The 25,461-nt window shown below is 53.7% G+C and overlaps 6 pseudogenes; all 6 read left to right on the top strand.

Annotated features, from left to right (window-relative positions):
- The first annotated feature begins 1,045 nt into the window (after positions 1-1,045).
- On the top strand, positions 1,046-1,814 carry LOC129130802 (feather keratin Cos1-2-like; annotated as a pseudogene).
- Positions 1,815-6,166: 4,352 nt separating this feature from the next.
- On the top strand, positions 6,167-6,935 carry LOC129131079 (feather keratin Cos1-2-like; annotated as a pseudogene).
- A 4,352-nt stretch (positions 6,936-11,287) lies between these two features.
- LOC129131080 (feather keratin Cos1-2-like) lies at positions 11,288-12,056 on the top strand (annotated as a pseudogene).
- Positions 12,057-16,408: 4,352 nt separating this feature from the next.
- Positions 16,409-17,180, top strand: LOC129130803 (feather keratin Cos1-2-like; annotated as a pseudogene).
- Positions 17,181-21,100: 3,920 nt separating this feature from the next.
- Positions 21,101-21,861, top strand: LOC129130804 (feather keratin Cos1-2-like; annotated as a pseudogene).
- Positions 21,862-24,632: 2,771 nt separating this feature from the next.
- Positions 24,633-25,407, top strand: LOC143695748 (feather keratin Cos1-2-like; annotated as a pseudogene).
- The last annotated feature ends 54 nt before the right edge of the window (positions 25,408-25,461 follow it).

The raw sequence follows: 25,461 nt of genomic DNA, 5'->3' as shown, positions 1-25,461 counted from the left end.
CACAGCTTGGAGCAAGTGGGTGGTTTAAACACAACTGGTTTAGTGAGTGCCCACCTGTTGAGGAAAGGAGTATGGGAAAGAAATGGTTTTGAAGTTGCTTTCCAGCCCAAGCCATTGCCAATGAAATCTGCTTTCTCAGAGGCATCAGCAGTGGGACAAATGTGCTCAGTGCTGGGCAGCGCTGAGTCCCCTTTGGACACAGCTGGAGCTGACTCAGTCACAGCTGGCTGGAGCCACTGGACTCTTCTCACAGAGCCCATTCCTGCAGCCTTAGGTACAAAGTGAGCCATCATGAGCAACCATGACACAGGAGGAAGCCCTGCTTCCTGGGAAATTGCCAGCGCTCAGTTCTCAAGGGAAGGAGGCCATTCCCTGATTTTCTTTCCCAGTGTACTTGTGCTTGCATAAACTTTCATTTTAGCTTTGGAAAACTGCCTTCTCTCAAACTTCAAGTAGTTATCAGTTTGGTTTTCTCTTGTCTTTCTGCCTGAGAAAGGGGATTGACAGAGCAGCTTGCTGGGCACTATCCATCCAGCCAAGAGCCACCAAGCACAGCTCAGAGTCCAGCCCAGGGCAAGAGCAGGAACGAGCTGCAGAGGCAGCCATGGAGTGCTGACCAAAGGGAGATGCAATAGAGAGGAAACAAGACCACAAAGAACACCTTCTGTCCTCTATCCATTCCCAAAATGGGCCAGGAAAACAGGCTGCATGTGAAAACTCATGGGATGTCACAAAGGGATGCGGGAGAGATGGGCAGGGATAGAGGAAGAATGAGAGTGATGCCCTGAGAGCTTTGCCACAAAGAAACCCACAGGAATGACACAAGTTCAGGTCATGAGCCTGCATGGAATGCCACCAGACCATGATGCAAGCATTCTCCCTATTCTAACGTGTTTATATCCTGGAAGTTCTTGGATCTCTCATTGCTGGCACTAGAAGGATTCTTTAGATAGGAACGCACAGGGCAGAAGCCAGGAAATAGAGGCTGCAGTGCAGGAAATCAGGCCACAGCCCCTACCATTAACTGGGATGGTGCACATTTGACATGAGCTGGTCACAAAATTATGGCTTCCACTAAGGTGCCTGTGAGCCTGAGGCAGGGCAGGACTGCTATAAAAGGCAGCCCAAGTCTCTGCTCTCTCGTCCACTTCTCTCACCTCCTTCTCCTCTTCAGGAATCAGGTGAGTGGGAAGCCTCTTCTCCTCCTCCTGCTGCTGCTTCAAGAGCAGCTCTTGCCTGGCTGGAGGTCTCAGCTGAGAGGGGCTACAAGAGCCCAGGGCTGGGAGCTGCTTGTGCTGGGAGAGGGCAGGGCAGAGAAGGTCTTGTGCAGACAGAGAGAGGCTGGGACATGGCTGAGGTGGCTCCTGGGCTTTGAGCTGGGCACTGCAATGTGGGCCAGGAGGTGCCTTGGCTGCAGGGTGTTTGGGTGCAGTGCTGCTTCTCACATGTCCTCACTTTGTGCTTCTCCCTGCCCTCTGTGCCAGGTGCACCTGTGATCCCAAGCCATGTCCTGCTGCAAGCCCTGTGACCCTTGCTGCCAGCCCTGTGGGCCCTGCCCGCTGGCCAGCAGCTGCAATGAGTGCTGTGTCAGGCAGTGCCAGAGCTCCCACGTTGTCATTGAACCCTCCCCTGTGCTGGTGACCCTGCCTGGGCCCATCCTCAGCTCCTTCCCCCAGAACACCGCCGTGGGATCCTCCACCTCTGCTGCTGTTGGCAACATCCTCAGCTCTGGCGGAGTGCCCATCAGCTCTGGGGGCTTTGACATCTCCTGCATCACCAACTGCTATGGCAGCAGTTGTTGTCGCCCCTGCTAAAGCTGCTGCAGACATCCTCAGGCAAGAACCTCCACAACCTCAGAACATGGAGCTGCACTGAAGATGGATCTTTGGAACAATGGATTTGTGCCCTTCATTAATGCTGTTTTCTTGCACTCTCTTCCCTTCCCTGCCTTTCCTATCTGCACCACCCAATGCCAGCCTAGTGGGGCCTGTTTGCCTCCCTCCATCCCTCTGCAGGCCAGGCAGATGGACACCCCCACTGTCCCCCTGTATCTACTCCTGGTGTCCTCTTTGTGCTACCTCCTTCTCTTCCTTTGACTCAATAAAGTTCTTTTGCATCCAAACCTGGCCCTCTACTTTCTCCTTCCGTGTTTGGGAACTCTTCCATTCAGCTCACGGCTAAAGCTGGAGGAAGACGAGGGTGGATGCTCCGTGGTGGCCTTTGCTTTGTGGCTTTTCTATTGTAGCTCCCAAACAAATCCCTGGCTTCCCCAAAATAGTGATCATCAGGAGAAGATGATGTCAAATGGTGACAGAGAATGGGAACCAGCAGTGCCTGGGGATATTCCACAACCTCCTCTCTTCAAACACCTCCCTCACATTAGTCTTGTGCTCAGCTTCTAAGTTCACAGGCTTAGCTGAATAAGGTTTCACAGGATCAAGTGAGCACGACAATGGAACCAAAAGCAAAAGTATCCTCACACCATGTTGAAGGCTGCCACTGTTTCCTCTTTTGCATTTGAGAGAGCACAAATTCGCCCATATTCCGGCATTCACCTCCCAGACACGGATAACAGTTTCTCTCCACATCCCTCAATTTCATTGACAGCATCATTTTCCCACAGCTCCTGGAATATGGGGCAAAGGCCTCTGTGGTCAGGGGACTCCCCCATCCCCACAGAGCCACTCGAACCCTGTCATATCAACCCTTCTCCATGAGTCGGGAACAAGGAACCTGGGCAACAGCTGAGGGCCCCAAGGCTGCCTGGAGGCACCACCAAAGGAATGGCCTGGGTTTAGGATTGTCTTTGAGAGATGTGGGTGCTGTGGCCCTGTCCAGGCTCCTGCAGAGAAGGAACTGGGGGCTGAGTGTGTGTCAGTGGCTGGCACTGCTGGGCAGGGAAGGCCCTAGAGGCCGTGCAATGGCTGGGCTGAGAGCTCAGCTCAGGCCCAGCTTGCACACACAGCCAGGGCACTGACACACTGCCAGCCTGGCCAGGTGTGCTCAGAGATGAGCCCAGAGCACAGAGCCCAGCACACGGGCACAGGCACACGGCCAGGGGGCTGCACACAAGGGCCCTGCCCTGTGCCCAACCATCCCCGTGCAGGCCAGAGGCTCTCAGGGGCTGTTCCCAGCAGAGCACAAGCACAGGCATGTGCAGACACTGGCACACACTGGGGCCACAGCCACACTGCCACACACATGATTGTGGGGGAGCACGTGGGGCAGAGGCCTGAGGAAGGGATGGGACTGAGGAGATGCTGGGGAGCTCCCAGCCAGAGCAGATTCTGGCAACACCAAGCAGGGCAGAAGCTCAGGCAGCACTTCTACAGGAGTCTCATGCACTGTGGAGGACGAGGAGGAAGGCAAAGAGGTTTTACCTCAAAGGCAAGGCATGAAGGACAGCGGTTGGCTGATGAGCCAAAGCCTGGAGGGCTGGGAGAAGATGAGGCACTTCCACTCAGCAGGAACATGAAATGTCCAAAAGAATGCCTCAGGCACCCATCACCTGCCTCCTTGCGATCCTTTCTGCACCTAGTTCATGTCTCTTACCCACACGGACACATCCTTGGCCCCAGGAATCATGGAATCTTGCATACCAGCACTCAGAAGAAGTGTCCCTGAGGGATTGGGAATGAGGTAAGCCAGGAAATGCAAAGTCATGGTAGAGGGAAAATCCAACTCATGCCATTCCATTCCCAGAGATCTTTCCATTCATTTGGGATCATGCAGGACTATCGTCACCTACACAGCACAAACTGTGGGCCCTGAGGCACTGTGGGGCCAGGATAAAAGGCAGCCCAACTGGGGGCTCTCTCCACCTCTCCTGTCACCTCCTGCTCCTTGGGAACCAGGTGAGTTGGAAGCCCCTTTCTCCTGCACCCTGTGCATGGCAGCATTGACCTTTGTGGCCCTTGTTGCTGCTCCTTGTCCTTCTGGGGCTGTTCTGCAATGGTGCTGGTGTGGGCAGAGGGGAGAGCGTGTGTTCTGTGCAGAGGCTGGGGCTGGGCTGAGGTGCTGATTTTGCTCCAGGTTAGGCAGGAGCAGAGCTGGGCCTGGCTGAGCTGGGAAGGAGCGTGCTGGGCTGAGGCAAAGGATGCCCAGGTTGGGGCTGGCCAGGCTGGAGCTGTGCAGGCAGCAGGGGCCTTGTGCTGCTGGGGGTGCCTTGCGGGCTGTGTCTGAGGTGTGCGTGTGCTCTGCTTCCTCCCTGCCCTCTGTGCCAGGTGCAGCGCCAGGCTCCAGACATGTCCTGCTCTGAGAAGTGCCAGCAGTGCCGGCCCTGTGAGCCTTGCTGCCAGTCCTGTGGGCCCTGCCCGCTGGCCAGCAGCTGCAATGAGTGCTGTGTCAGGCAGTGCCAGAGCTCCCACGTTGTCATTCAGCCGCCTGCTGTGCTGGTGACCCTGCCTGGGCCCATCCTCAGCTCCTTCCCCCAGAACACCGCCGTGGGATCCTCCACCTCTGCTGCTGTTGGCAGCATCCTCAGCTCTGAGGGAGTGCCCATCAGCTCTGGCGGCTTTGACATCTCCTGCATCACCAACTGCTATGGTGGCAGCAGATGCTGTCGTCCCTGCTAAAGATGGTGCCGCCAACCTCCTCAGGCCAGAACCTCCAAGAACTCGGATCATGGTGATGGAATGATGGCAGAACTTAACACATTGGGTTCAGACCATCAGAGAATTGCTTCCTTCTTCTCCTCTTCTCTTTTTTCTCTTCCCTTCCTTTCCTGTCACCACTACTCAATGCCAGCCTAGTGGGACCTGCTGGCTTCCTTCCCTTGGCAGCCCATGACATCAGACATCCCCGCTGCATATTCATGGCCGCCCTTGGGCGCCCTCTCTGAGCCTTCTGCTCCACTTCTTTTCACTCAATAAAGTTCCTTTTGCATTCAAACCACAGCCTCTGATTCCTCCTTCTTTATCGGACAACTCCGCCAGTTTGCTTACTGGAAAAAGGGTGGAGGAAGCACAGTGTTGCAACTCCTGCAGTGCGATTTTCTTTATTACCTTTGCCTTGAAAATGGCAAAGATATCCTCTCTCTGTGAGATCGGTGAGGCATAGAAACAACATGTCCAGGAAGGCTTTAGATTCCTCAGCCCTGCAAGTGTGCAACATCAGTCTGGACACAGCTTGGAGCAAGTGGGTGGTTTAAACACAACTGGCTTAGTGAGTGCCCACCTGTTGAGGAAAGGAGAATGGGAAAGAAATGGTTTTGAAGTTGCTTTCCAGCCCAAGCCATTGCCAATGAAATCTGCTTTCTCAGAGGCATCAGCAGTGGGACAAATGTGCTCAGTGCTGGGCAGCGCTGAGTCCCCTTTGGACACAGCTGGAGCTGACTCAGTCACAGCTGGCTGGAGCCACTGGACTCTTCTCACAGAGCCCATTCCTGCAGCCTTAGGTACAAAGTGAGCCATCATGAGCAACCATGACACAGGAGGAAGCCCTGCTTCCTGGGAAATTGCCAGCGCTCAGTTCTCAAGGGAAGGAGGCCATTCCCTGATTTTCTTTCCCAGTGTACTTGTGCTTGCATAAACTTTCATTTTAGCTTTGGAAAACTGCCTTCTCTCAAACTTCAAGTAGTTATCAGTTTGGTTTTCTCTTGTCTTTCTGCCTGAGAAAGGGGATTGACAGAGCAGCTTGCTGGGCACTATCCATCCAGCCAAGAGCCACCAAGCACAGCTCAGAGTCCAGCCCAGGGCAAGAGCAGGAACGAGCTGCAGAGGCAGCCATGGAGTGCTGACCAAAGGGAGATGCAATAGAGAGGAAACAAGACCACAAAGAACACCTTCTGTCCCCTATCCATTCCCAAAATGGGCCAGGAAAACAGGCTGCATGTGAAAACTCATGGGATGTCTCAAAGGGATGCGGGAGAGATGGGCCGGGATAGAGAAAGAATGAGAGTGATGCCCTGAGAGCTTTGCCACAAAGAAACCCACAGGAATGACACAAGTTCAGGTAATGAGCCTGCATGGAATGCCACCAGACCATGATGCAAGCATTCTCCCTATTCTAACGTGTTTATATCCTGGAAGTTCTTGGATCTCTCATTGCTGGCACTAGAAGGATTCTTTAGATAGGAACGCACAGGGCAGAAGCCAGGAAATAGAGGCTGCAGTGCAGGAAATCAGGCCACAGCCCCTACCATTAACTGGGATGGTGCACATTTGACATGAGCTGGTCACAAAATTATGGCTTCCACTAAGGTGCCTGTGAGCCTGAGGCAGGGCAGGACTGCTATAAAAGGCAGCCCAAGTCTCTGCTCTCTCGTCCACTTCTCTCACCTCCTTCTCCTCTTCAGGAATCAGGTGAGTGGGAAGCCTCTTCTCCTCCTCCTGCTGCTGCTTCAAGAGCAGCTCTTGCCTGGCTGGAGGTCTCAGCTGAGAGGGGCTACAAGAGCCCAGGGCTGGGAGCTGCTTGTGCTGGGAGAGGGCAGGGCAGAGAAGGTCTTGTGCAGACAGAGAGAGGCTGGGACATGGCTGAGGTGGCTCCTGGGCTTTGAGCTGGGCACTGCAATGTGGGCCAGGAGGTGCCTTGGCTGCAGGGTGTTTGGGTGCAGTGCTGCTTCTCACATGTCCTCACTTTGTGCTTCTCCCTGCCCTCTGTGCCAGGTGCACCTGTGATCCCAAGCCATGTCCTGCTGCAAGCCCTGTGACCCTTGCTGCCAGCCCTGTGGGCCCTGCCCGCTGGCCAGCAGCTGCAATGAGTGCTGTGTCAGGCAGTGCCAGAGCTCCCACGTTGTCATTGAACCCTCCCCTGTGCTGGTGACCCTGCCTGGGCCCATCCTCAGCTCCTTCCCCCAGAACACCGCCGTGGGATCCTCCACCTCTGCTGCTGTTGGCAACATCCTCAGCTCTGGCGGAGTGCCCATCAGCTCTGGGGGCTTTGACATCTCCTGCATCACCAACTGCTATGGCAGCAGTTGTTGTCGCCCCTGCTAAAGCTGCTGCAGACATCCTCAGGCAAGAACCTCCACAACCTCAGAACATGGAGCTGCACTGAAGATGGATCTTTGGAACAATGGATTTGTGCCCTTCATTAATGCTGTTTTCTTGCACTCTCTTCCCTTCCCTGCCTTTCCTATCTGCACCACCCAATGCCAGCCTAGTGGGGCCTGTTTGCCGCCCTCCATCCCTCTGCAGGCCAGGCAGATGGACACCCCCACTGTCCCCCTGTATCTACTCCTGGTGTCCTCTTTGAGCTGCCTCCTTCTCTTCCTTTGACTCAATAAAGTTCTTTTGCATCCAAACCTGGCCCTCTACTTTCTCCTTCCGTGTTTGGGAACTCTTCCATTCAGCTCACGGCTAAAGCTGGAGGAACCCAAGGGTGGATGCTCCGTGGTGGCCTTTGCTTTGTGGCTTTTCTATTGTAGCTCCCAAACAAATCCCTGGCTTCCCCAAAATAGTGATCATCAGGAGAAGATGATGTCAAATGGTGACAGAGAATGGGAACCAGCAGTGCCTGGGGATATTTCACAACCTCCTCTCTTAAAACACCTCCCTCACATTAGTCTTGTGCTCAGCTTCTAAGTTCACAGGCAGAGCTGAATAAGGTTTCACAGGATCAAGTGAGCACGACAATGGAACCAAAAGCAAAAGTATCCTCGCACCATGTTGAAGGCTGCCACTGTTTCCTCTTCTGGATTTGAGAGAGCACAAACTCGCCCATATTCCGGCATTCACCTCCCAGACATGGATAACAGTTTCTCTCCACATCCCTCAATTTCATTGACAGCATCATTTTCCCACAGCTCCTGGAATATGGGGCAAAGGCCTCTATGGTCAGGGGACTCCCCCATCCCCACAGTGCCACTCGAACCCTGTCATATCACCCCTTCTCCATGAGTCAGGAGAAAGGAACCTGGGCAACAGCTGAGGGCCCCAAGGCTGCCTGGAGGCACCACCAAAGGAATGGCCTGGGTTTAGGATTGTCTTTGAGAGATGTGGGTGCTGTGGCCCTGTCCAGGCTCCTGCAGAGAAGGAACTGGGGGCTGAGTGTGTGTCAGTGGCTGGCACTGCTGGGCAGGGAAGGCCCTAGAGGCCGTGCAATGGCTGGGCTGAGAGCTCAGCTCAGGCCCAGCTTGCACACACAGCCAGGGCACTGACACACTGCCAGCCTGGCCAGGTGTGCTCAGAGATGAGCCCAGAGCACAGAGCCCAGCACACGGGCACAGGCACACGGCCAGGGGGCTGCACACAAGGGCCCTGCCCTGTGCCCAACCATCCCCGTGCAGGCCAGAGGCTCTCAGGGGCTGTTCCCAGCAGGGCACAAGCACAGGCATGTGCAGACACTGGCACACACTGGGGCCACAGCCACACTGCCACACACATGATTGTGGGGGAGCACATGGGGCAGAGGCCTGAGGAAGGGATGGGACTGAGGAGATGCTGGGGAGCTCCCAGCCAGAGCAGATTCTGGCAACACCAAGCAGGACAGAAGCTCAGGCAGCACTGCTACAGGAGTCTCATGCACTGTGAAGGACGAGGAGGAAGGCAAAGAGGTTTTACCTCAAAGGCAAGGCATGAAGGACAGCGGTTGGCTGATGAGCCAAAGCCTGGAGGGCTGGGAGAAGATGAGGCACTTCCAGTCAGCAGGAACATGAAATGTCCAAAAGAATGCCTCAGGCACCCATCACCTGCCTCCCTGTGATCCTTTCTGCACCTAGTTCATGTCTCTTACCCACACGGACACATCCTTGGCCCCAGGAATCATGGAATCTTGCATACCAGCACTCAGAAGAAGTGTCCCTGAGGGATTGGGAATGAGGTAAGCCAGGAAATGCAAAGTCATGGTAGAGGGAAAATCCAACTCATGCCATTCCATTCCCAGAGATCTTTCCATTCATTTGGGATCATGCAGGAATATCGTCACCTACACAGCACAAACTGTGGGCCCTGAGGCACTGTGGGGCCAGGATAAAAGGCAGCCCAACTGGGGGCTCTCTCCACCTCTCCTGTCACCTCCTGCTCCTTGGGAACCAGGTGAGTTGGAAGCCCCTTTCTCCTGCACCCTGTGCATGGCAGCATTGACCTTTGTGGCCCTTGTTGCTGCTCCTTGTCCTTCTGGGGCTGTTCTGCAATGGTGCTGGTGTGGGCAGAGGGGAGAGCGTGTGTTCTGTGCAGAGGCTGGGGCTGGGCTGAGGTGCTGATTTTCCTCCAGGTTAGGCAGGAGCAGAGCTGGGCCTGGCTGAGCTGGGAAGGAGCGTGCTGGGCTGAGGCAAAGGATGCCCAGGTTGGGGCTGGCCAGGCTGGAGCTGTGCAGGCAGCAGGGGCCTTGTGCTGCTGGGGGTGCCTTGCGGGCTGTGTCTGAGGTGTGCGTGTGCTCTGCTTCCTCCCTGCCCTCTGTGCCAGGTGCAGCGCCAGGCTCCAGACATGTCCTGCTCTGAGAAGTGCCAGCAGTGCCGGCCCTGTGAGCCTTGCTGCCAGTCCTGTGGGCCCTGCCCGCTGGCCAGCAGCTGCAATGAGTGCTGTGTCAGGCAGTGCCAGAGCTCCCACGTTGTCATTCAGCCGCCTGCTGTGCTGGTGACCCTGCCTGGGCCCATCCTCAGCTCCTTCCCCCAGAACACCGCCGTGGGATCCTCCACCTCTGCTGCTGTTGGCAGCATCCTCAGCTCTGAGGGAGTGCCCATCAGCTCTGGCGGCTTTGACATCTCCTGCATCACCAACTGCTATGGTGGCAGCAGATGCTGTCGTCCCTGCTAAAGATGGTGCCGCCAACGCCCTCAGGCAAGAACCTCCAAGAACTCGGATCATGGTGATGGAATGATGGCAGAACTTAACACATTGGGTTCAGACCATCAGAGAATTGCTTCCTTCTTCTCCTCTTCTCTTTTTTCTCTTCCCTTCCTTTCCTGTCACCACTACTCAATGCCAGCCTAGTGGGACCTGCTGGCTTCCTTCCCTTGGCAGCCCATGACATCAGACATCCCCGCTGCATATTCATGGCCGCCCTTGGGCGCCCTCTCTGAGCCTTCTGCTCCACTTCTTTTCACTCAATAAAGTTCCTTTTGCATTCAAACCTCGGCCTCTGATTCCTCCTTCTTTATCGGACAACTCCGCCAGTTTGCTTACTGGAAAAAGGGTGGAGGAAGCACAGTGTTGCAACTCCTGCAGTGCGATTTTCTTTGTTACCTTTGCCTTGAAAGTGGCAAAGATATCCTCTCTCTGTGAGATCGGTGAGGCATAGAAACAACATGTCCAGGAAGGCTTTAGATTCCTCAGCCCTGCAAGTGTGCAACATCAGTCTGGACACAGCTTGGAGCAAGTGGGTGGTTTAAACACAACTGGTTTAGTGAGTGCCCAACTGTTGAGGAAAGGAGTATGGGAAAGAAATGGTTTTGAAGTTGCTTTCCAGCCCAAGCCATTGCCAATGAAATCTGCTTTCTCAGAGGCATCAGCAGTGGGACAAATGTGCTCAGTGCTGGGCAGCGCTGAGTCCCCTTTGGACACAGCTGGAGCTGACTCAGTCACAGCTGACTGGAGCCACTGGACTCTTCTCACAGAGCCCATTCCTGCAGCCTTAGGTACATAGTGAGCCATCATGAGCAACCATGACACAGGAGGAAGCCCTGCTTCCTGGGAAATTGCCAGCGCTCAGTTCTCAAGGGAAGGAGGCCATTCCCTGATTTTCTTTCCCAGTGTACTTGTGCTTGCATAATCTTTCATTTTAGCTTTGGAAAACTGCCTTCTCTCAAACTTCAAGTAGTTATCAATTTGGTTTTCTCTTGTCTTTCTGCCTGAGAAAGGGGATTGACAGAGCAGCTTGCTGGGCACTATCCATCCAGCCAAGGGCCACCAAGCACAGCTCGGAGTCCAGCCCAGGGCAAGAGCAGGAACGAGCTGCAGAGGCAGCCATGGAGTGCTGACCAAAGGGAGATGCAATAGAGAGGGAACAAGACCACAAAGAACACCTTCTGTCCTCTATCCATTCCCAAAATGGGCCAGGAAAACAGGCTGCATGTGAAAACTCATGGGATGTCACAAAGGGATGCGGGAGAGATGGGCAGGGATAGAGGAAGAATGAGAGTGATGCCCTGAGAGCTTTGCCACAAAGAAACCCACAGGAATGACACAAGTTCAGGTCATGAGCCTGCATGGAATGCCACCAGACCATGATGCAAATATTCTGCCTCCTCTGACGTGTTTATATCCTGGAAGTTCTTGGATCTCTCATTGCTGGCACTAGAAGGATTCTTTAGATAGGAACGCACAGGGCAGAAGCCAGGAAATAGAGGCTGCAGTGCAGGAAATCAGGCCACAGACCCTACCATTACCTGGGATGGTGCACATTTGACATGAGCTGGTCACAAAATTATGGCTTCCACTAAGGTGCCTGTGAGCCTGAGGCAGGGCAGGTCTGCTATAAAAGGCAGCCCAAGTCTCTGCTCTCTCAGCCACTTCTCTCACCTCCTTCTCCTCTTCAGGAATCAGGTGAGTGGGAAGCCTCTTCTCCTCCTCCTGCTGCTGCTTCAAGAGCAGCTCTTGCCTGGCTGGAGGTCTCAGCTGAGAGGGGCTACAAGAGCCCAGGGCTGGGAGCTGCTTGTGCTGGGAGAGGGCAGGGCAGAGAAGGTCTTGTGCAGACAGAGAGAGGCTGGGACTTGGCTGAGGTGGCTCCTGGGCTTTGCGCTGGGCACTGCAGTGGGTGCCAGGAGTTATCATGCTTTCAGCGTGTTTGGGTGCAGTGCCGCTTCTCACGTGTCCTCACTTTGTCCCTCTCCTTGTCTTTCATTCTAGGTGCACCTGTGAGCCCCAGCCATGTCCTGCTGCAAGCCCTGTGACCCTTGCTGCCAGCCCTGTGGGCCCTGCCCGCTGGCCAGCAGCTGCAATGAGTGCTGTGTCAGGCAGTGCCAGAGCTCCCACGTTGTCATTGAACCCTCCCCTGTGCTGGTGACCCTGCCTGGGCCCATCCTCAGCTCTTTCCCCCAGAACACCGCCGTGGGATCCTCCACCTCTGCTGCTGTTGGCAACATCCTCAGCTGTGGCGGAGTGCCCATCAGCTCTGGGGGCTTTGACATCTCCTGCATCACCAACTGCTATGGCAGCAGTTGTTGTCGCCCCTGCTAAAGCTGCTGCAGACATCCTCAGGCAAGAACCTCCACAACCTCAGAACATGGAGCTGCACTGAAGATGGATCTTTGGAACAATGGATTTGTGCCCTTCATTTACTCCTGTTTCCTTCCACTCTCTTCCCTTCCCTGCCTTTCCTGTCTGCACCACCAATGCCAGCCTAATGGGGCCTGTTTGCCTCCCTCCATTCCTCTGCAGGCCAGGCAAATGGACACCCCCACTGTCCCCCTGTATCTATTCCTGGTGTCCTCTTTGAGCTGCCTCCTTCTCTTCCTTTAACTCAATAAAGTTCTTTTGCATCCAAACCTGGCCCTCTACTTTCTTCTTCCGTGTTTGGGAACTCTTCCATTCAGCTCACGGCTAAAGCTGGAGGAACCCAAGGGTGGATGCTCCGTGGTGGCCTTTGCTTTGTGGCTTTTCTATTGTAGCTCCCAAACAAATCCCTGGCTTCCCCAAAATAGTGATTATCAGGAGAAGATGATGTCAAATGGTGACAGAGAATGGGAACCAGCAGTGCCTGGGGATATTCCACAACCTCCTCTCTTAAAACACCTCCCTCACATTAGTCTTGTGCTCAGCTTCTAAGTTCACAGGCAGAGCTGAATAAGGTTTCACAGGATCAAGTGAGCACGACAATGGAACCAAAAGCAAAAGTATCCTCGCACCATGTTGAAGGCTGCCACTGTTTCCTCTTCTGGATTTGAGAGAGCACAAACTCGCCCATATTCCGGCATTCACCTCCCAGACATGGATAACAGTTTCTCTCCACATCCCTCAATTTTATTGACAGCATCATTTTCCCACAGCTCCTGGAATATGGGGCAAAGGCCTCTATGGTCAGGGGACTCCCCCATCCCCACAGTGCCACTCGAACCCTGTCATATCACCCCTTCTCCATGAGTCGGGAACAAGGAACCTGGGCAACAGCTGAGGGCCCCAAGGCTGCCTGGAGGCGGCAACAAAGGCATGGCCTTGAATTGGGATTGCCCTTGAGAGATGTGGGTGCTGTGGCCCTGTCCAGGCTCCTGCAGAGAAGGAACTGGGGGCTGAGTGTGTGTCAGTGGCTGGCACTGCTGGGCAGGGAAGGCCCTACAGGCCGTGCAATGGCTGGGCTGAGAGCTCAGCTCAGGCCCAGCTTGCACACACAGCCAGGGCACTGACACACTGCCAGCCTGGCCAGGTGTGCTCAGAGATGAGCCCAGAGCACAGAGCCCAGCACACGGGCACAGGCACACGGCCAGGGGCCTGCACACAAGGGCCCTGCCCTGTGCCCAACCATCCCCGTGCAGGCCAGAGGCTCTCAGGGGCTGTTCCCAGCAGGGCACAAGCACAGGCATGTGCAGACACTGGCACACACTGGGGCCACAGCCACACTGCCACACACATGATTGTGGGGGAGCACGTGGGGCAGAGGCCTGAGGAAGGGATGGGACTGAGGAGATGCTGGGGAGCTCCCAGCCAGAGCAGATTCTGGCAACACCAAGCAGGGCAGAAGCTCAGGCAGCACTGCTACAGGAGTCTCATGCACTGTGAAGGACGAGGAGGAAGGCAAAGAGGTTTTACCTCAAAGGCAAGGCATGAAGGACAGCGGTTGGCTGATGAGCCAAAGCCTGGAGGGCTGGGAGAAGATGAGGCACTTCCAGTCAGCAGGAACATGAAATATCCCAACGAATGCCTCAGGCAGCCATCACCTGCCTCCTTGTGATCCTTTCTGCACCTAGTTCATGTCTCTTACCCACACGGACACATCCTTGGCCCCAGGAATCATGGAATCTTGCATACCAGCACTCAGAAGAAGTGTCCCTGAGGGATTGGGAATGAGGTAAGCCAGGAAATGCAAAGTCATGGTAGAGGAAAAATCCAACTCATGCCATTCCATTCCCAGAGATCTTTCCATTCATTTGGGATCATGCAGGAATATCGTCACCTACACAGCACAAACTGTGGGCCCTGAGGCACTGTGGGGCCAGGATAAAAGGCAGCCCAACTGGGGGCTCTCTCCACCTCTCCTGTCACCTCCTGCTCCTTGGGAACCAGGTGAGTTGGAAGCCCCTTTCTCCTGCACCCTGTGCATGGCAGCATTGACCTTTGTGGCCCTTGTTGCTGCTCCTTGTCCTTCTGGGGCTGTTCTGCAATGGTGCTGGTGTGGGCAGAGGGGAGAGCGTGTGTTCTGTGCAGAGGCTGGGGCTGGGCTGAGGTGCTGATTTTGCTCCAGGTTAGGCAGGAGCAGAGCTGGGCCTGGCTGAGCTGGGAAGGAGCGTGCTGGGCTGAGGCAAAGGATGCCCAGGTTGGGGCTGGCCAGGCTGGAGCTGTGCAGGCAGCAGGGGCCTTGTGCTGCTGGGGGTGCCTTGCGGGCTGTGTCTGAGGTGTGCGTGTGCTCTGCTTCCTCCCTGCCCTCTGTGCCAGGTGCAGCGCCAGGCTCCAGACATGTCCTGCTCTGAGAAGTGCCAGCAGTGCCGGCCCTGTGAGCCTTGCTGCCAGTCCTGTGGGCCCTGCCCGCTGGCCAGCAGCTGCAATGAGTGCTGTGTCAGGCAGTGCCAGAGCTCCCACGTTGTCATCCAGCCGCCTGCTGTGCTGGTGACCCTGCCTGGGCCCATCCTCAGCTCCTTCCCCCAGAACACCGCCGTGGGATCCTCCACCTCTGCTGCTGTTGGCAGCATCCTCAGCTCTGAGGGAGTGCCCATCAGCTCTGGCGGCTTTGACATCTCCTGCATCACCAACTGCTATGGTGGCAGCAGATGCTGTCGTCCCTGCTAAAGATGGTGCCCCCAACGTCCTCAGGCCAGAACCTCCAAGAGCTCGGATCATGGTGATGGAATGATGGCAGAACTTAACACATTGGGTTTAGACCATCAGAGAATTTCTTCCTTCTTCTCCTCTTCTCTTTTTTCTCTTCCCTTCCTTTCCTGTCACCACTACTCAATGCCAGCCTAGTGGGACCTGCTGGCTTCCTTCCCTTGGCAGCCCATGACATCAGACATCCCCGCTGCATATTCATGGCCGCCCTTGGGGGCCCTCTCTGAGCCTTCTGCTCCACTTCTTTTGACTCAATAAAGTTCCTTTTGCATTCAAAGCTCGGCCTCTGATTCCTCCTTCTTTATCGGACAACTCCGCCAGTTTGCTTACTGGAAAAAGGGTGGAGGAAGCACAGTGTTGCAACTCCTGCAGTGCAATTTTCTTTGTTACCTTTGCCTTGAAACTGGCAAAGATATCCTCTCTCTGTGAGATCGGTGAGGCATAGAAACAACATGTCCAGGAAGGCTTTAGATTCCTTAGCCCTGCATGGGTGCAACACCAGTCTGGACACAACTTGGAGCAAGTGGGTGGTTTAAACACAACTGGTTTAGTGAGTGCCCAACTGTTGAGGAAAGGAGAATGGGAAAGAAATGGTCTTAAAGTTGCTTTCCAGCCCAAACCATTGCCAATGAAATCTGCTTTCTCAGAGGCATCAGCAGTGGGACAAATGTGCTCAGTGCTGGGCAGTGCTGAGTCCCCTTTGGACACAGCTGGAGCTGACTCAGTCACAGCTGGCTGGAGCCACTGGACTCTTCTCACAGAGCCCATTCCTGCAGCCTTAGGTACAAAGTGAGCCATCATGAGCAACCATGACACAGGAGGAAGCCCTGCTTCCTGGGAAATTGCCAGTGCTCAGTTCTCAAGGGAAGGAGGCCATTCCCTGATTTTCTTTCTCAGTGTACTTGTGCATGCATAACCTTTCCCTTTTGTTTTAGCAAACTGCCTTCTCTCAAGATTCAAGTTGTTATCAGTTTGGTTTTCTCTTGTCTTTCTGCCTGAGAAAGGGGATTGACAGAGCAGCTTGCTGGGCACCATCCATCCAGCCAAGGGCCACCAAGCACAGCTCAGAGTCCAGCCCAGGGCAAGAGCAGGAACGAGCTGCAGAAGCAGCCATGGAGTGCTGACCAAAGGGAGATGCAATAGAGAGGGAACAAGACCACAAAGAACACCTTCTGTCCCCTATCCATTCCCAAAATGGGCCAGGAAAACAGTCTGCACGTGAAAACTCATGGGATGTCACAAAGGGATGCGGGAGAGATGGGCAGGGATAGAGGAAGAATGAGAGTGATGCCCTGAGAGCTTTGCCAGAAAGAAACCCACAGGAATGACACAGGTTCAGGTCATGAGCCTGCATGGAATGCCACCAGACCATGATGCAAATATTCTGCCTCCTCTGACGTGTTTATATCCTGGAAGTTCTTGGATCTCTCATTGCTGGCACTAGAAGGATTCTTTAGATAGGCACGCACAGGGCAAAAGCCAGGAAATAGAGGCTGAAATGCAGGAAATCAGGCCACAGCCCCTACCATTAACTGGGATGGTGCACATTTGACATGAGCTGGTCACAAAATTATGGCTTCCACTAAGGTGCCTGTGGGCCTGAGGCAGGGCAGGACTGCTATAAAAGGCAGCCCAAGTCTCTGCTCTCTCAGCCACTTCTCTCACCTCCTTCTCCTCTTCAGGAATCAGGTGAGTGGGAAGCCTCTTCTCCTCCTGCTGCTGCTGCTGCTTCAAGAGCAGCTCTTTCCTGGCTGGAGGTCTCAGCTGAGAGGGGCTACAAGAGCCCAGGGCTGGGAGCTGCTTGGGCTGGGAGAGGGCAGGGCAGAGAAGGTCTTGTGCAGACAGAGAGAGGCTGGGACTTGGCTGAGGTGGCTCCTGGGCTTTGAGCTGGGCACTGCAATGTGGGCCAGGAGGAGCCTTGGCTGCAGGGTGTTTGGGTGCAGTGCTGCTTCTCACGTGTCCTCACTTTGTGCTTCTCCCTGCCCTCTGTGCCAGGTGCACCTGTGAGCCCGAGCCATGTCCTGCTGCAGGCCCTGTGACCCTTGCTGCCAGCCCTGTGGGCCCTGCCCGCTGGCCAGCAGCTGCAATGAGTGCTGTGTCAGGCAGTGCCAGAGCTCCCACGTTGTCATTGAACCCTCCCCTGTGCTGGTGACCCTGCCTGGGCCCATCCTCAGCTCCTTCCCCCAGAACACCGCCGTGGGATCCTCCACCTCTGCTGCTGTTGGCAACATCCTCAGCTCTGGCGGAGTGCCCATCAGCTCTGGGGGCTTTGACATCTCCTGCATCACCAACTGCTATGGCAACAGTTGTTGTCGCCCCTGCTAAAGCTGCTGCAGACATCCTCAGGCAAGAACCTCCACAACTTCAGAACATGGAGCTGCACTGAAGATGGATCTTTGGAACAATGGATTTGTGCCCTTCATTTACTGCTGTTTCCTTCCACTCTCTTCCCTTCCCTGCCTTTCCTGTCTGCACCACCCAATGCCAGCCTAATGGGGCCTGTTTGCCTCCCTCCATCCCTCTGCAGGCCAGGCAAATGGACACCCCCACTGTCCCCCTGTGTCTACTCCTGGTGTCCTCTTTGAGCTACCTCCTTCTCTTCCTTTGACTCAATAAAGTTCTTTTGCATCCAAACCTGGCCCTCTACTTTCTCCTTCCATGTGTGGATACTCTTCCTTTCAGCTCTGAGCAAAAGCTGGAGGAAGCCGAGGGTGGATATTCCCTGGTGGAGTCACTTTACTTTGTGGCTTTTCTATTGTAGCTCCCAAACACATCCCTGGCTTCCACAAAATAATGATCATCACAAAAAGTTGATGTCAAATGGTGACAGAGAATGGGAAAGACCAGTGCCTGGGGATATTCCACAACCTCCTCTCGCCAAACACCTCCCTCACATTAGTCTTTTGCTCAGCTTCTAAGTTCACAGGCAGAGCTGAATGGTTACACAGGATCATGTGAGCACGACAATGGAACCAAAACCAAAAGTATCCTCACACCATGTTGAAGGCTGCCACTGTTTCGTCTTCTGGATTTGAAAGAGGAAAACTCCCCCATATTCCGGCATTCACCTCCCAGACACGGATAACAGTTTCTCTCCACATCCCTCAATTTCATTGACAGCATCATTTTCCCACAGTTCCTGGAATGTGGGGCAAAGGCCTCTGTGGTCAGGGGACTCCCCCATCCCCACAGACCCCCAGAACTCTGCCACATCAATTCTTCTCCATGAGTCGGGAACAAGGACCCTGGGCAACAGCTGAGGGCTCCAAGGCTGCCTGGAGGCACCACCAAAGAGATGGCCTGGGTTTGGGATTGTCCTTGAGAGATGTGGGTGCTGTGGCCCTGTCCAGGCTCCTGCAGAGAAGGAACTGGGGGCTGAGTGTGTGTCAGTGCCTGTGCACCGGCTGGATCCTCCACCTCTGCTGCTTTTGGCAGCATCCTCAGCTCTGAAAGGGTTCCCATCAACCCAGGGAGCTTTTACATCTCCTGCATCACCAGCTGCCACGATTGCAGCCAGAGATGCCCGTCTTACTAAAGACTCCAGTGAAAGACCAGACAAGGAGCTGAGATGATGATTCCAGACTCCAAACAAGGACATTGTGGGGCCATGGCTGAACATGTGCCTCCTGTTCTTCAAAGGGAAAGTTCTTCAGAATAGTCCTGCCTAGACACTCTGAAAACATGGTCCATGCTTCTAATTCCTTTCCACTGCTTTCTCCTTTCCCACTTTTTCCTTTTTTATTTATTTTCAGCTTTGATCCTTATCCTTGATCCTTGACTAGCCTAGGGCAGATTTCCCTCACTTCTCCCTCTGTTGGGACCTGACCTTGGGTTTTCCATGCTGAGTTTTTTCACTCTTGCCTCCTCTCCAAAATTTATATTTCTCTTTAGACTCTTTAAAATCTCCTGCATTCCAGCTTCTGGCTGTGTGTGTGTTTTGGGCTGGTTTTACTATGCTTAGTCTATTCCCTTATCATCTGCTCCATGCCCCAGAAGTGGTTGCTTCATCTCAAAGGTGGGTGCCAGGGGAGGGAGGAGCATTCAGTCCTTTGGCAGGCTTTTTCAAGCCTCACTCCCCAAGTGTCAGGAGTGCTGGGCAGTCTGATTTTTTCCCTTGGTCTGCTTGTTTTTCTGTTAGTTTAGGCAAGAAGGTTTTTTTTCCCTTCCTGCTTCATCTGCTGTGGAGGACCAAACCCAGGGATTCACCAGGTTCCCATCTGTTTCCCCAAGAAGCTGCATGAAGCTTCGGAATTTTTTTCCCCCGAGACAGGAGCCATTGCCATCTTTCTCCTCACCACGTGGCAGGCTGTTGTGTTTTTTTTTTCTTTGCCTGGCATTTTGGGGTTTTTTCCTGGTGGGGAGAGGGGAAGGGATGGGAGGAGCAAGGTCTGACAGTTGAATATCTAACATTTATTTACTTTTTCCCATGCTGTGTGGGCACTCTGTCAATAAATGGTTGGGGTTTTCTTCACTTTCATTCACTAGCATTCATTTCTCATTTGTGTCATTTGCGTCATTTGTGTCATTTGCGGAAAATGATTGTTGGAACTATTTTTTTAGACTAAATACTCATTCCAGAGTGTTTTTCACCTAAACTTGCCTCTAAACTGAGACAGTGTGGTCCTTTCCTGTCTGGATCCTCATTAAACATGTCCTGCAAGAAAGGGTGCACCACAAGCACAAAAGCCAAATGACAGCATTGCCCACTGTCCTCTGAGAGGAACAGTGGGAGAAAGAGATTTGCTTCTGCTGGCACACACAGAAATCGGAAAAATGCTGCGTAAATGAAAAATACTAAAGACACTTCTCATTACCATAATTGTTACCGAACAACAGAGACCTTAACTAGCTTTCAGACGCACCCAGCTGCTGTCTCACTCTCCATCCTTTATGGGTCATGGGAAAGTAACTTGAAAAAGGTTGTGAGTTAAGGTAAAAACAGTGGGATTACTCATCATCACCAGCAGAGGAAAAAACAGGCTTGACTTGGAGAACATTCACCCTATTGTGAGAAACAGGGGAAAAAAAGCACTAAAACGCCTTTACTCCATCCCCACCTCTTTTTCTTTCTTTTCCTCTTCTTTGTTCCTGGTTCTTCTATTTCCACCACCCTTAAGGAGCACAGTGGGATGCAGAATGGAGGGTTACAGTTGGAATGCAACAGTTTCTTTCTGTGCAATACTGCCGGACCTGCATAAGAAAATGAAGCAGAAATTCATCAGTTTGTCCCAAGTCACATTTTCCTGTCCCAAGGCATGATTGCTAGGCCCTGAGATTCAGTTTTTTGCAGGGGCGGATATAGAAAACCTGGGCTAGAAAACCCAAGGAGTTTGACTCAAATCTGTTGACTCCTCCAGAGAAACTCTCCTTCATCTCACAGTGGAGCAATACATGAACATGGTGCCTCCAGTTGAAGACATACTTGTAGGAAGATCTCAACCAGGTTGCTGAGCTGTAGAAGTGCATCTTGCATTGGCCCTGACATGAGGAGGCTGTGTCCCATCTTGGTCACCAGCAACACTGCACCAGAAAGGATTGATTCAGGGATAACAGCCTGCTGAGGCCAGAACAATTTATTGGCCTTTCTCCCTGAATATAAAGCAAGAAAGGAAGGGTGCAGGAGGTGCCGGCTGTGTTTCAGTTCCCTGGACACTTCTCTGTAAGGCCAAAGGCTGCACCATTCAGCTGTAAATTGGCTCATTCTACAAGTGCAACAGGCAGCACTGTGGGGCTCAAGGGCTCACCAGGGGAGAGTCCTCTGGCCATGACCTGCACATGCTCCCAGGATGAGGGTTCCCGAGCTCAGACAGACACATGAGGGCTTACAGATATTTGCATGGAGCCAAACAATAATCTGCATGCTCAAATAAGGCCAAGAAGCATCACCAGCTAGGAAATCTGCTGTGGACATACAGCATGTCCCCTCACATGGGAGTCCTTGGGCACGTGGAAGTGAAGCACAAGAGTGATGCCCATTTCCTGACAACTTGGACAAAAATAAACACACAGGAATGACATGAGTGAACATTACCTGACTATATGGGATGCCACTGGCCCTTGATCAGAGTCTTCTGCCTGTGCTGACATCTTTCTGCCCTAGAAATTATAGAACCTCTCACCCCAACACTTAGAGAAGTAGCAATTCATATAGGAAAGCATGAGGAATTAGCCAGGAAATGAAAAGGCAGCAGTACAGGAAAACAGGACACAGCCCATACAATTACCTGGACTGGTGCATATTTGACATGACGTGGTCAGAAAATTATTAGTTCTACTAAGTGTCTCAGGCAGGAGGCAGTGCAGGACTGCTATAAAAGGCAGCCCAAGTCTCTGCTCTCCCATCCACTTCTCTCACCTCCTTCTCCTCTTCAGGAATCAGGTGAGTGGGAAGAGTCTTCTCCTCCTCCTGCTTCAAGAGCAGCTCTTGCCTGGCTGGAGGTCTCAGCTGAGAGGGGCTACAAGAGCCCAGGGCTGGGAGCTGCTTGTGCTGGGAGAGGGCAGGGCAGAGAAGGTCTTGTGCAGACAGAGAGAGGCTGGGACTTGGCTGAGGTGGCTCCTGGGCTTTGAGCTGGGCAGTGCAATGTGGGCCAGGAGGTGCCTTGGCTGCAGGGTGTTTGGGTGCAGTGCTGTTTCTCACGTGTCCTCACTTTGTGCTTCTCCCTGCCCTCTGTGCCAGGTGCACCTGTGAGCCCCAGCCATGTCCTGCTGCAGGCCCTGTGACCCTTGCTGCCAGCCCTGTGGGCCCTGCCCGCTGGCCAGCAGCTGCAATGAGTGCTGTGTCAGGCAGTGCCAGAGCTCCCACGTTGTCATTGAACCCTCCCCTGTGCTGGTGACCCTGCCTGGGCCCATCCTCAGCTCCTTCCCCCAGAACACCGCCGTGGGATCCTCCACCTCGGCTGCTGTTGGCAACATCCTCAGCTCTGGCGGAGTGCCCATCAGCTCTGGGGGCTTTGACATCTCCTGCATCACCAACTGCTATGGTGGCAGCAGGTGCCGTCCCTGCTAAAGCTGCTGGCAATGTCTTCTGGCAACAACGCCCAAGATTTCAAAGCATTGTTTTGGGCAGGAAATAGAGCTTCTGGATATTGTATTTAGAGCTTTGGGCCATCACTTCCTTGTTCTATTCTCCTCTCCATTTCTGTCCTGCAATGCCCAGGGCAGTCTAGTGTGGACCTGCCATCCTTCCTAGCTCTTCAGAGCAGTGCAAAGAACACCACATGGGAGCTCCACCTTAGTGGCTGCTCCTGGTGCTCTCTGTGAGCCATCTCCTTTTCTTCTTTCAACTTATTAAAACTGTGTTGCATTCAAGCCTTGGTCTCTGTGTCATCTGTTGTTCTGGGGCAACTCCTCCAGGTGGCCCAAAAAAAGCCGGGGAGAAATCAATGTTTGGTGCTCGCTGCAGCAGATTCTCTTTGGTTCCCTTTTCTCTTGGAGCTAATGAAGAACATCCCTGGCTACTCGGCAGCCAAAGGCCATTATGGGGACTTTGGCTCCAAAGGAGTGGGAATGGGAATCAACAACAATTGGGGACAGCCCACAACTCATCTGTATCTATCCTTCCTTCATTGCCTGGCCTAGGGCCTTCGGCCAGCGCTCCTGGGAACAAGGAGATGAGATCCAAACCTCACACAGTCCCTCAGCACCCGGCAGGGCCCAGCTGCTGCCCAGACACACAGGGCTGGGCGGACCGCACCTCCGGGCACAGCCAGCAGGGGCGCTGCTGGCTCCGGGCCAGGCAGGGCGCGTGCGATGATTCCCCCATGGCAGCAGAGGGCGCCGTGGTGCGAGCTCAGGGGTCAAGTGGTAATGGCGGCTTGAACAAGATGGGAAGGGATGGAAGAAAGGCTTGGCTTTGCAAAGCCCGAGGGGCAGATGATCCAAATGCCCCATCTGGACCCCCAGGAGCAGCAAGATGGAATGGCAGGAATGAGTAATAGTTCCTGGGTGATGGATGAGCTCTATCAGAAGCTCTGCAGCGTTATCTGGAACTGCGGGATGTCTCGCCAGGCTGGGGCTGCAGGGCTACAGTGCAGCAAAACTCAGAGCATTGCTGAAGAAGTAGCAGCGCTCCAGCAGTGGAATCCTGGCTCCAGGCAGTGCAAGGAAAGGCTGGGTGGAGATACCAAACACCTGAACATATGGCGAAAAGTCCCTCTTTAACTGATGTAGAGTGTTAACAAGGTCCCAGTACAAAGCCTGCACTTACATGCAGAGCTCCATGCACTGTAGAAGAAAGGCAGCAGGAGATGGAACCCCGCAGTGGTGACAAATTCTCCCCACAGCGCTGCAGTCTCTTTACCATCCGAAAGCTGAGAGAGAGTGAGTGAGCCAGGGTCTGCACCCAACCCCATATTCCCTGTCCTAATGTCTTGGCATCTCTGTCCTCCAGTTGGAAACCCGCAGACAGACGAAGTGCAGCCAAATTCCCTCCTCCCCTGAGCTTGGGCACTTCTTTTCTCTTTCTTAAGTACGCAGTCATTAATGGTTCCTAGCAAATTATGGGACAAAATTCTCGGAGAAAAAAGAATGAAACAAAAAGATTCTAACCCTCCACTGCTTCTAGAGGAAAGGGAAGAGCACTCAGCTGTGCTATGTATTTAGAATCAACTGTCCTATAGCTCACAGAAGTGCAACAGCTGAATATGGGTGGTTTTGGTCGAAGAACCATTTGCTGGGAGGTTTCAGCCCTGCTCAGTCACCAACAGGCTGCTGAGATGTGGAAAATCATCTGCCATTGGCCTGGACAGGAGGAGCCTGTGTCCCAACCTGGCCACCAGAAACGTTCCACCAGAAGGGGATCCACTGAATGATAACAACCTGCAGAAGTGGGCAGACCGCCTTGGTGTTTCTCCCTCTCCATAAAACAAGAAATGGAGAGTGCAGGAGGCAGAAACTGATTTCAGTGCTAGTTCTCTGCCACCTTCAAGCCACAACCATTCAGTGTTAGATTCCATACAAAGTGCCATTCCTGATGGCAAAGGAAATATCTTTCTCTCTGAGATCATGACCACTCCAGGGAAGAGGCCTGCTGCTCTGACCTGCACATACCCACAGGAGGGTCACCCAAGCTCAGAATGATGCACGTGTGCTCAAACACTCCTTCATGGAATAATGCAAAGATCTGTATGGGCCCCGAGAGTCAGCAAAGAGTCAGGGACAGTCAGAAAAGATGTGCAGTTCTGGGAACTCTGCTTGGGAGATATCGGGGACGAGTGTGGCAGACAATTACTCAGGTATCCTGGAAGAGGATCTGGCCCCAGAGAACTCCTGGTATTCCCAGAGGACCCACAGAGAGTGCACAGAAAGACCATGAGCCAAATGAGGCCAACACAATTTTTCTCTGAGCACTGTTTGAGTAGCAACAGGGTCCAACCCCCCCAGCAGATGCAGACCTGTGTGCAACGGTGAGTGACCATCATGGAGTGATGGGATAAAACAACAGAAAATGATGTGTCATGATACCTCACATGGCAGTCCGTGGGCAAGAAGCATGAGACTGACGCCCATTTCCTGACAACTTGGACAAAACCAAACCCACAAGAATGACACAGGGGAACATATCTGTCCACAGGGGATGCTGCCAGCTGATGATCTGAGCAACTTAAATGCACCCAGCATTGGTTTTGCACAGGAAACCCCTGAATCTCTCATTTCAGCACTTAGAAAAATGACTCTTCATGTAGGAAAGAACAGAGAATTAGCCGGGAAATGAAAAGGCAGCAATACAGGAAACCATGACAGAATCCCTACCATTAACTGGGATGGTGCACATTTGCCATGTACTGGTCAGAAAATTATGACTTCCACTACAGTGCCTGTGGGCCTGAGGCAGGGCAGGACTGCTATAAAAGGCAGCCCAAGTCTCTGCTCTCTCAGCCACTTCTCTCACCTCCTTCTCCTCTTCAGGAAGCAGGTGAGTGGGAAGCCTCTTCTCCTCCTCCTGCAGCTGCTGCTGCTTCAAGAGCAGCTCTTGCCTGGCTGGAGGTCTCAGCTGAGAGGGGCTACAAGAGCCCAGGGCTGGGAGCTGCTTGTGCTGGGAGAGGGCAGGGCAGAGAAGGTCTTGTGCAGACAGAGAGAGGCTGGGACTTGTCTGAGGTGGCTCCTGGGCTTTGAGCTGGGCACTGCAATGTGGGCCAGGAGGTGCCTTGGCTGCAGGGTGTTTGGGTGCAGTGCTGCTTCTCACGTGTCCTCACATTCTGCTTCTCCCTGCCCTCTGTGCCAGGTGCACCTGTGAGCCCCAGCCATGTCCTGCTGCAAGCCCTGTGACCCTTGCTGCCAGCCCTGTGGGCCCTGCCCGCTGGCCAGCAGCTGCAATGAGTGCTGTGTCAGGCAGTGCCAGAGCTCCCACGTTGTCATTCAGCCGCCTGCTGTGCTGGTGACCCTGCCTGGCCCCATCCTCAGCTCCTCCCCACAGAACACCGCCGTGGGATCCTCCACCTCGGCTGCTGTTGGCAACATCCTCAGCTGTGGCGGAGTGCCCATCAGCTCTGGGGGCTTTGACATCTCCTGCATCACCAACTGCTATGGTGGCAGCAGGTGCCGTCCCTGCTAAAGCTGCTGGCAATGTCTTCTGGCAACAACGCCCAAGCCTTCAAAGCATGGTTTT

The sequence above is a fragment of the Agelaius phoeniceus genome, chromosome 26 (genome assembly GCF_051311805.1).
Source record: "Agelaius phoeniceus isolate bAgePho1 chromosome 26, bAgePho1.hap1, whole genome shotgun sequence".
Taxonomy (NCBI): Eukaryota; Metazoa; Chordata; class Aves; order Passeriformes; family Icteridae; genus Agelaius; species Agelaius phoeniceus.
The sequence above is the reverse complement of the archived record's forward strand: the minus strand, read 5'-3'. Positions and strand labels throughout refer to the sequence as shown.